The sequence below is a fragment of the Anas platyrhynchos genome, chromosome 8 (genome assembly GCF_047663525.1).
Source record: "Anas platyrhynchos isolate ZD024472 breed Pekin duck chromosome 8, IASCAAS_PekinDuck_T2T, whole genome shotgun sequence".
In the NCBI taxonomy this organism is placed as follows: domain Eukaryota; kingdom Metazoa; phylum Chordata; class Aves; order Anseriformes; family Anatidae; genus Anas; species Anas platyrhynchos.
Window position 1 is genome coordinate 15,038,796 of NC_092594.1, and position 12,106 is coordinate 15,050,901.

Sequence of the window (12,106 nt, forward strand, 5' to 3'; positions counted from 1 at the left end):
GTCTGAATTGGCAGAAGAGATTAATTTTGCAGAAAGATGGGAATAATTTTGTAGCACAATGCTTTATGCTTCTGCTAAGACTGAACTCCTGCTATTAGTCACTGTGTCTGTTAGTGAAATATAAGGACTCCAGTGAAAAACTGTGAACAACGATGAGAGAATTTTACCCTCAAATTACATATTTTCTCCCCAAAACTAATTTGTATAAGTTACATTTTCTGCCTTCAAACCGTTCTCATTAAGAAGCCATGAACTTTGCTTAAAGAAATGATTTGCATGGGACTTTCATCATGAGAACATTGTTCAAAGGAACATCCAATTTAATTAGGATACTGATATGCTTTTCTCATCTTAAAAAATTAACAATGAGAAGTCTTCTAGACAGAAATTAAAATTATTTTCACATAGGTATTATTATATTTTCTAGGAATTCTGATTACTACAGGATGTAGTGTGTTCAGGACAACATTAATGACAATCCATAGATGAAGCCTACAGTAAATCCATATACATGTACGTGCAAATCTAATATGCAATCCTACAGTAAATGTGATACTATCATCTTTACATACAAATATTTATACAGATATTTTTCATACTTTCTACTCTTACGTGTTGTTGTCTTGAATAGCATTAAACTCATTTAAATGGAATACTCAATCAATGCAATAGTTATTAATGCTGTATTACATTACTCAGAAATTGTAAGAAAATAGATTTGCATTTGGAATTTATATAATCAACAAGAGAGAATAGCACCTTGAGAATAGACAAAATTAGGAGATGCACATTACTACATTTATGTAAATACATTAGGAAGTGACTTGCTCTGAAATCTTAGCAGGATATACTTTTATGCAAGATAACATTTCTTTCTAAAGTCAGGGAGCATTTAGGAGCAACATACTAACCAAGTTAGGGAGAACCATGGTTTCTTATTGCATTGGAGACTTCATAAACATATTTTCTAGTAACTTTAAAATATTTGTAAATGACATGAAATAAAAAGGCAGAAATGCCTAGAAAACATTAATAGAGTATGTGTTTGATGGTCTTTGTTGCCTAAAGGTAATTTTATAAAAGGGTTTAGATGACACTAACTCCTTGGGCAGAAATAATTGTTGTTGTTGTTTTGTTTTGTAAAGGGATGACAATGGGGCTAAAGAAAAATGTTCCACTCTGTGTAATATAAATGATTTATAAAAATGAATTCAGAATCCTTCAAGCTGTAAGAACTGCCCAAGAACACACATATGAATATATAGAGACATATGATGTGCCCTAAAGTAGAAAGATTAAAAATGACATTTATTTATTTATTTTGTAATATGATTTCTGACCTGGATATTATAAAAAAAAAATAAAAATGCTGTAATTTTTATTCCCTTCTTTTAGGATTTTTTTATGTCAGAAATTTTGTATTCCTGATCAATTGCAGAACTCCTGGGAGTTTTCCCTTTCTAAATTCAGCATAGCTGGTTGCTAAAAAAAGCCATTCAAAGATCAAAGAAGGGACGCTTATATTCAGTCAGCACTTCGTCAGGTAACATATTATTAAATGAAGTTTACTTTGAATCATTTGCAACTACAAAAGTTTGCATATAAACAAGTTACTGTCATTACCTGATGCTAATAATTTCTCACTCCATTGTGACAGAAAATTGCATGAGGAAGAGGCATCTAGATGCAGCTTATAACCTACATATAGTTTAGGAAATGCCATGTTTTTACTAGGGACTGAATTAATACGTAGAAATGAAAGTCATGGTATTTATTAATCATTGTTACCCTGATATGTATATCAGGGTAATATGTGTGTATATATGTATAAAATCAGAAAACTGACATATATTTACAGTTAGGAATGTTGTATCAGCTAAAGCAAAGCAGAGTCAAAGTTAAGAAGTAAATATTGAAGTATGAGCCTTTGTACTTCTTGGAACATCAATTCCTATCAGATGAGCCTGAATTTTACAATAGTGTCTGTGAAGATTTCTGTAACCGTTCTTAGAGACGCAGGATTATATTTAGCTGAATTTTCTATGCCAACTTTCTTATAATAATAAAACAAAACATTTCATATCTTTGCAACTACTTTGTCTCATTCAAAGACAGGGCCACATAAGACTCACATATGTTAAGGCAATGATTAAATATTTAAATAACATAAACTGGATTCATACGTAATTCTAATTCCTTGATCCTTATTCATTGTTCCTCAGGCAACTATTAATACTAGTAGCATGTGTACACTTGCACACAAACAACCAACCAAAATCCCCACTAATCAGAGTAACTAAAAGGAATTTATTTTAAAAATATTTTGGTTTGCCAACTTGCATGTTCACAGGTGTGATAGCAAGTGACTTTCTTTCAACTCTCCTTTTATGAAAGGGGGTGCTAGAAGCTACCCAACAGCTTTGTTTGCCAATGGCAAGTCTTAGCTTCACCAAAGCAGGGAAATTTCTGTGGAGTAATGGAGTTTCAGAGAGTAATAACCCCTCTTGAAGATTTTTGGCATATTTTTTTAAATTGTAGATGTGCTACAAAAAAAAAAAAAAAAAGAGCTTATCTTTTCAGCAGTGAATGACAGTTAACTAAGCAGACAAGTCAAAAGGAAATCAATGAAGACAACCTAAGGTCAGAAGTGAGTAAGTCAAGGCTTGTACACCGTTGATGCAATGTACTGACCATGGATGAAGTCAGAAATAATAGCAATGTAAGCACACATTGGATTTTGCTTGCATGCTTTCTTCTTTCTAAAATTCACACATGAAACTTACCTTATTCAAGCACCTTATCTTCACTAAGCAAAATATACTCAGAAGTTAAAATGTCTCTAAATCATCAAAATATATGGCAATATAATAATCAAAATATATGGCAATACATTGTTTTTTGACCTAATTTTCATTAGTTACTTACTGTAAAAATACACTATTATTACTGTAAAGCTAAACCTGGTCACATACAATGAAAATTCAGCAGTCTTATAATGCCATTCTTGATTAGTGCTCATTTTGAGTCATGAACATCAAGGATGTATATTAATAATATCCTCATTAAAAACGTGGATTAAATATAAAAGTTGATATTTGTCAGAAACAGCCTGAACAGAAAAGTTTAGATTGTTCTACCTTCTCAGTAACAGTGTTCTGCCTTCTCAGTAACAGTGAAGAATGGTGGATCTTGAGCTGACAGTGAGATTTGTACTTTGTTATACCCTTTAATACAGTTTTGGATATGCTCAGTTTGCCTAAACTCCAAGTGGAAGTTTAAGACTAAGAATGCATGTATAGCACAGAACTGGGTACCCAGGGATTTACCCCACCTTGAAACAAAATGCCTGAGATTATGTTTGGAACTGTAGCACTACAGTTTGGATTCTATTTACAAAAGACAAGAAGCAGCACATACCTAATTAGAATTCAAGTGATTATAACAGTGAAAAAAGTATATATAGTCATATATATATGTCTGTGCCTCTGTCTGGCCCTATTTCAGCACAGAACTGAGTGATCTGGGCTGCGTGATATTCTTCAACACAAATAAATTGACACCCAGAGCACAAGGTATATTATGAAGTAAGCCCCACAACAAAACAAAACATCTGAATCCAAAGTAGTTAATATCACAAAACTCCACACAGAATTACTCCTAGTATATCTACAGGGATGGAAAGTTGGTCAAAGCAAAAATCATTGTATCTGTAATGCACATAGCAAAAATAGTAGCAATACAGTTAATATTTTTAAGTCACTGTATATTTATTAACAGCAGAATTCTTCAGTAGCACTTTATTAAAAACTGATTGGTTGCTTAAGCTTAGGAACAACTTCAGAGAATGGTTAGCAAAACTTCCCTTGTAGTTCACTACCTATAAAAAAGGAAATGTAATTAAAATAATCTATGGCTCCATAACACATACAAGTGAATAGGCTCTCTTAAGGTTTTCTTCCTTCTATTCCAAATGAATTCCCATTTACGCTGATACCAGATATACGCTGGTTTTCACACACTTCAGTGGAACAACATCTAATTCACATTGGTGTGAAAACAATGTATTTGTGAATACATTATTTGTAAATTTGTAAAATATATATATATATATTTGAAAAAAAAAAAAAAGAAAAAAAAAAAAGAAAAAAAAAAAAAGAGAGAGACTGGAAAGCCTGAACATACCTGTTTGCACAGTAACTGTATGTAATAATTTGAAACAAATTAAGGAATGCCATTCAAAGTTATACATATTACCAACATTTTAAAAGCTATTACTACTAACAGTCGATGTTTATTTGGGCAGGCTTAGAACTAAAACTAGTGATTTTCTTGGATAAAGTTTTTCCTACTCTTCCTTGTAGTTGCAAGAAAAAATAGGAACTTGCTTCCCTTTGCCAGGCTGACTAAAGGTTTGGTCTTTAGAACCAAATGGAACCCGTTTAATTTCTCTTTCACATTTTAGTTACATGCCTGTCAGATGACACCCACAAGTGGAAACATTTCAGTGCATTTACAGCATTTAGTGTACCAGGACTAGCAACACAAATGACACTAGGAATTAAATCTGGGAACATGGAAAGTTGACATCAATTTTAACACATTCAGTATTTTATTCAAGGTTTCAGGGCTACAGCCACTGACTCACTCACGATTAACCTACCTGTTAGAAATATGAACCCACTGTAGATCTCAAAAAAGATAAAAACAAGCTGAGTTCAAGAACCTTCCAGAAACTTCATTTTGCTTTATGTATGTGCTATCTTAACGATACATATCAGTAATCATAATTAGAAAATGACAGAAGTGTTGGTTGAGAGGAGATTGTAGAGGCATATATAAACAGGAAAAGATTTAGAAGAGCCAGGTCTTTGAGCAACATCTGTACAAAATAAACAATTAAATATTATTTAAAACTCAAATGTAGCTAAAAGAGCTACAGGGGGGACAATGGCAATCTCTGATGTCTGAAAGCTAGTTAAAAGCTTATTTTCATCAAATTGCTTGACACTGTCTGATAGTAAAGCATTAAAAATTCAGACAGCATTTTAGGTGTGTCACTTACAAATGACATGAAGAAATTGTGACAAAAAACAATGCACACTCAAGGTTTAACGTGACATGAGAAAGCTAACAGCAGAATATCTCTACCGCAGATTTTTTTGCCTCTTAGTTAAAGCCTGATATCAGCATGATAATCAGCATGACTCCAGTGATGTCAAGGAAGCCATGCCCAGAGTCACCAGATCTGAAGACCCTGCTCTGAGCAGGAGGTCAAACTAGACAATCTCCTGAAGTCCCTTCCAACCTCAAGTTTCCTGTGATTTAATGGTTTTCACTACACAGGGATTTAGCTCCATCACATAGGTTTTTGCTCGTATACCTTAAACTTGGAGTAAAAGAACACTATCCTTAGCTAAGACTGACAAAGAAGAACAAAAAACAAAAGAGAAACAGAGCATTAGGTGTTTTGTCCCCCTTACTGCTGAGGGAAGACAAAAAAAAAAAAAGCAGAGCTATTGACTGAAGAGCCTACTTGTCTTTGCATCACATCTGCATTGAAGACAGTGGCAAGAATTTTGCTGAGTCCAGCTCAGAAGACACTTAAAATTCCTCTCCATATTAATGCAATTTATACACATTAGGTGTGATCAAAGAGTAGTTTTGTATGTGTGTTTAAGGAGGGCTTGGTCGATTTTAAATTTCCCGAGGCAAGAATGTGGGAAGTAGGTTTGTGCTGTAATAACTGAGCAGGCCAATTTGCATCTAAGCATCAACATTTCTGTGTCACTTGATAATTTAAGCAAATGGTACTGGAAACATCATTTCCTCTGAAATATATTCCTTTCCTATAAAGATTTCCTCACAAGTGGCTCAAGAGAATATTGTAATCATATAATGATTTCATTGGGCTAATTATAATTTATTCAACGTTTAAGAAGAGTTAAATACTTATTGAAATTTTCCTTAGTAGTATAGGTTTTAAGATACGTTTAAGCAAACTATCATATTGGACATTGACATTATAACGTTAACCATCAGCTGAAGGAAAATCATTTGATCTTACCAGCTTTTGCTTTATTCTTGACTTATAATTGCAATTACATCAATACACATATAAAGTTCGAAACAAAAGAACAGAGCACTAATGCATATTTTATCTATCTCTAGCCTAAAAGCCAACAGTAGCTATCTAACATTAAGACAAAGCATGCTACGAAGTCTGGTGTCATTAAAAAAAAAAAAAAAAAGAACTTTCTATCAAATGGTGTCAAGGTTGATCAGACTGATATTCCCAATGCCAAAATAAATAAATAAATTAATTAAACAAACCCACAGCATCTCTTCAGATTAAAGTCCATTTGCATCTAGGAATAATTTATAGACATAGATACTTATGGTACACAACTGTTATTTTTATTAAAGAGTATTTTATTTATTGATTGATTGATTACAGTATAACCTTGAAAATGTTAAAACTGCAAACGACTATAGGGTAACTTAAGCCTTTGTCTTTATTATCGTTACTTGGCCACTGGTAGAAAAAGTCTGTTACCTGCTTCGTTTCTATAGATCACAAAGACTCAGAGCTCCAAGTACACAAAACTCATTTTTCCAATACAGAAAAATATAATATTTTTAATAAACCAAATAATACGAAGCATTATCCCCTTAGCTAAGGGACAATATCACATATAAAGTTAAAGTTGCCCCCTCACCAGGATCCCATTTAGGATATTGTAGCACCTCTGAACAAATTTGGGTGAAAGAAAAATATTTGTATCTAGTTACTCAATACGGATCTTTATGTCTGTCTTTTGAATCTCTATTAAGTCTGTTCTACAGAAATACTACATAACCTTTTAGAGAGTCATTGGCTAACAAGTTGAGTTCTAAACATTAACAAATACTAAATATTTAGCAGTTTTTGGTTGCATATATGAATAAATACACGGGCCCTGATGCTTTTCTTACTCTGCTTTTAGAGTTCTGTAATATCATTGATTTCTGAGATAGTCCTGATTGACAAACATGCAAGTGAGAATAGAGCCTAGTCCAGAGGGCATTATCCAGAAACACAGATTAGAAAAAAATAAAAATAAAAATAAAAATAAAAATAAAAGCATCTTTTCTTTCACTTTTGTGTAGGATAACATAATTTTGATTTTTTTCAAGAGAGAAATTAATCCAGTGGAATTTACTCATGAAAAATACCTCTAGAAAATAGTAAACTATGTCTTAGTGTAAGAAGAAATCTATGATGTTGACATATGTAATATAAAAGGTTGGTCTTTAAACACAGCTTGTATTCCTGACATGCATTATTGTACCAGCATAATGTACAACACACATTAATGTACCAGCAACAGTGAGTGGTCTAGTAAAAATGTCTTTTCCAATTCTTAATTCAAGTTCCTAGAAACGAATAGCTGACACTAAAACCCTTCAAACAGCTTAGACTCTCAAGAGGCATTTGTGTTCTAGATGTACTTGTTATTGTAATGGAAAACACATTGTGCTAATTCTTAAAGCAAGGAGAGCCCTTTACAAGGAATATAATAGTAATTCCAGGATCTACAAAGTAATAACAATAAGGTTTCTCTTAAGGATGGATTTTATCTAATCCTATAAAAGGATTCTATGCATCCTAAAACAAACAAACAAAAAAAAATGAAACAAACAAAACAAAAACAAACAAACAAAAAACACCACCAACAAAATAAAACACTTTTTTTTCAGTGCAAATAAGGATGAAATGCAACATGACTATAAAAGCTGTCACTGTTCGATGGTGATGGAAATAGACATCATTATGCAACAGTGCCGTAGGATTATTTGTGGAATTTACATTCAGAAACCGTATGGGTTCCATCCAAGTTTATGAACTCTGTGTGTATATGCAAGACTGAAAACTTCAGTATAAAGTTGATAGTTGCCTTCTTTATTCTGCCCTGGACTCCAATTCCTAAGAGATTCTGTCATAAATCTAATAATCCTGGGTCACTGTATGTTCCACCACACACATAATCATTCTAACACATAAGAACTTGAAATGAGGACTGATTGTCAGGTCACTTTGGCAATGAAGTCACCTTAAGAATTTCTGTGATAGTTGATGGGGGCTCATCACCGAGAAAGCTTTTTAGCCTTCTTCATCAGTTCAACGTAATGGGCATCTTTATGTAGTAAAAGCTTAAAGGGAAAACCCTATCTCCATGATCTCTAACAAATTATTCTGTAATCTCAAAAAGGGTGAAGGAGCACTGAGTGAATTTAAGGAAGTCTCTGTTCAGAAAGTTCATTTATATCTAACTCTGTGTTCTTATCCTTAAAGTCAATAGTAAAGTTTAAATGCTCTACACAGCCATTTGGTTATTTTTCAAAAAATGAACTATTTGTGCATTGAAGCTAAGGTCATAACCTTTCATAAAGAGCTAGGTGAACTGATCTAATCATCACTGTCATTTGAAAGGGTAGTCCTTTTCTCCCTTATAACCTCTTTCTCTCTCCATCTCTTTGAAGAAATTTAGTTCTCAGAGTTCACTTTCTGCTATCCAAATGATCTCATCAGGCTCAACAACAAGAGCAGAGCATTCAGGATCCTTGAGATGACAAGCTGGATATATTAGTTAGGCAAAAACTCTATATTAAAGTTACTCTATGGTCTCCAATATTCAAAATACCCCATTTAGAGGTAGCTAGGCTGCACTGAAAGACTGGACTGTTGGCTGGACATACTTTGAAGGGTCTGTTTGTTCAATGCTACTACAACAGAATACCTACACCAAAATTCTCAACTTTGAGACTCTCTGAAAAGTTCATTTAACCTATGGTGGGAGTTTGGCAGAGTACAAAACAAGCAGTTGGACTAAATTCCAGCTTTTGGGAGGGAACACTATGCAGACAATCTGTGTCTTTGAATCAAGTCCAGATATTTTTGCTGGGTTCAATGGCAGCACACGTACTCAATTTGAAGCCTAGAAGCTTAAAATGATTTCAATACACAACTGATATCTGGAGACACATCGAACAAGATGTTTGACCAGATCCAATCATAAAAAAATATACGACAAGGATCCAAATATAAGAACTTGCACAGATTATTATTATTTTTCAAATAAGTATAAAATAAAGCTTTAGAAGATTTATCAGAGCAAGACCAGCAGCCACAAGTTAATGTTTCATTCACAAAAATATGACAACTTTCTATTTGGAGAGTGAAGCAACCTACTTCATTACAACCACTGTAATGAATTAATTCCGCTACCAGTACAGAACTCTCCACTGACCAGCTTCAACACCAGGATTTCATGTCCTCTTTGCAAAGGTCAAAAAGGGGCAAAGACACCACTTAGCTCTCCTAATTGACAAGTCACACTCATTAACAATATAGCTCTGATAACAATGTAGATTCAATGGAGGCATTCATGGTTTACACTGGAACATGCTAGAGAAAAATCAGACTCAGACCCCAGGGATCAAAGCTGAGTACAGGGAAGGAAAAAATCCCCTGGCATATATTAGCACGATGCAGTATAGATCCATTGTCTGTAATGCATTGACTTGCTTTTAACTCTCAGCCTGGAGCCAAATCAATTTCAACGGTTTGTGCTGGACAGAGACCAATTGCTAACCTTCTTTCTTCTCTTTCCTGCTGTTTAACAGGACTAGAAATAAGGGTTTAAAATTACTCTCAAAGACCTACCTGCATGACTTTAAGCGCAGAAACCAGAGAAATGATCAAGTATCATTTACATAGCAAGGTGAAGTGTCTCTCAAATACACAGAAAAGAAAAATAATGATTGAAATTAATCCAGAAATACAAATTGTCTGTAGTTACTGCAAGGGTCCGGTCTACATTTCCAATCATGTAAAGCAAAGTGTGGAGTAAAATAAGTTTGAAAAAAACAGGAAAGAAAACTCCTTAGTATTAGTTAATGTATTGCAGAACATTTACCATCACTCTGACATTGCAAAACAATTATAAATCTGTTTAACTAGCCAATTAAGTTTTTTGTTTGTTTGTTTGTTTGTTTGTTTAATATGCTGCGCATTTCTAGAGAAACAAAACAACTTGAGCACACTGACAATTTTAGTTGTGTGCAGATTAAGACTGATGCATTGATGATCTTTACCAGATAATCTTTTTTAATATTGTTGAGGTGGTGGTGGGGGGAGCAACCAACAATACCCAGAAATCTACATTAACAGTTCAAAAATAACAATTGTATCATAAGAGAAACAAGAAGTTTTTTAAGTCCTAGGTCTCAGTTTGAAGTATATTCAAGTGTTGGTACTGCTTTACCTTTCCTATACACAAGAGTTTAGTGAACTATTTAAATATATCTCAACTTCAAGACAATACATTCTGTATTGTCTAGGAAATTAAAACTTTTCCTGATTTTTATATTTAAAATAAAATATATAAAATGAAAATAATGGGCCTCTGCCTATTAGCTAGCAAGAATACCATGCAACTTCGGCATTTTTAAAACACTTGGCACAGGTTTAACTCTCTAGCTGTATTTTTCAAACGATGAGAGCCATTTACCCATTTTCTTGTTATCTAGCAAAATTAGCCATATAATAAGATAACACTTTGTATCTTGCTGTTTGCTGACTATTGTTTTCCCAATGAATATTAACTGTTCAGCTGTTAACCTTCCTTTATCCTCATCAATATTTGGTAAGTTCCTCTGGTATATTAAAGGATGTAACATATCCCTTGACACAACTGCTTGTTGTAATCATTTCCACCATGCAATTTATTGTTTTCCAAATGGTTCATCAAAATGTTCTACAAATTTATTGCCTTAAAAAAGAACAACAGCAAAAACACACACACACACAGACCCAACATCAGAATAACATTACTTTTACTTCAGTGTTAATGAAGCTAAGCATATTTATTCATCTAGCATTACTCTGTGTTCTGCACTGTAGCAATTCTCCAGAGGACACTGACCAAATGACCAAAAGAAAGAGTAACAATATAAGTAAGCTAATATTAGAGCCTTTCTGTGTACAACAAAACTAATAATACTTAGTCCACATATTTATATATATACCACTATATATATATATATATACACATACTATATATATACACCACTATATATATATATAGTGTATATATATACACCACTATATTTATAGTCCATTACTCCTGACATTCTGGTGCTTCTCATTCTCAGACTTGAGCACTATAATTTTAATCCACTGATTTTGAGCTGAACTGCTCAAGATCACAATGCTATGGTTTACAATGAACAGAATGTGACACTACACTAGTAAAAGACTATTGTATTCATAAAGTACAAAGGTAGATTACATAAGAATTTCCTAACCTTGTTCTATATCAGACTGAACCAAAGGGAAATTTCCTTGGGTTATGTTAGATGCAAAATGCAAAGAAGAAAGCTAAATCTTGCTTTCAGTTCTTGCTTCACCTTAGAAATTCAGGGAATAATGTTGAGCTCTAAAACCAAAATCAATTTTTTATGCACTCCTATTGCATGTCTGCAGTTTCATTTTGCCACCATATTAGACACCATTGCTAGTATTTGCTAACCAGAATACGTAAAACAGTATGCTAAAACTTAATTTTATTTTTTTTCTTTTAGAATGCATGTAGCTAAACAATTTCTTTCAAATGGTTGCTGTGTATCTTGTCATTTTTAGCAGACACTTTCGTTTTTTCTCCTTTATGTAGGCTTTTGTTACTTGCCTAGTGCGTTTGGTCTGCTGCTTGCTGAAATCTCTCTTTAGCATGGTTTTAAGCATCATGAAACAGTGACAACATTTTTGATCTGTATTGTTTCATTAGACTATGAAAAATAATCAATAGTCCTTCATTATTTGAAGACATAAAGCCATAGGTTGAAACAATGACATACTAAATTAATCAATATGAAATGAGTTTACTAAGAACAGAGGAAAGCATGGAACACCAAGGAGTGGCATAGCTTTCTTCTAGACCTCTAAAGATAATAACAGAAAATAACATGAACAATGAATCTAGATTTTAATAAAATGTGTTTGGTAACTAATTGAGCCATGCTCCCTAGAATGAAGAAAGGATGCCTAATACAAACCAGGTTTGGACTT

General features: G+C 33.3%; 1 long non-coding RNA gene across 1 annotated transcript in view; it reads right to left on the minus strand.

The window, feature by feature from the left end:
• Positions 1-12,106, minus strand: part of LOC110353704 (uncharacterized) — a 526,570-nt gene that overhangs the window by 306,868 nt on the left and 207,596 nt on the right. The gene's annotated exons all lie outside the window — the stretch shown is intronic.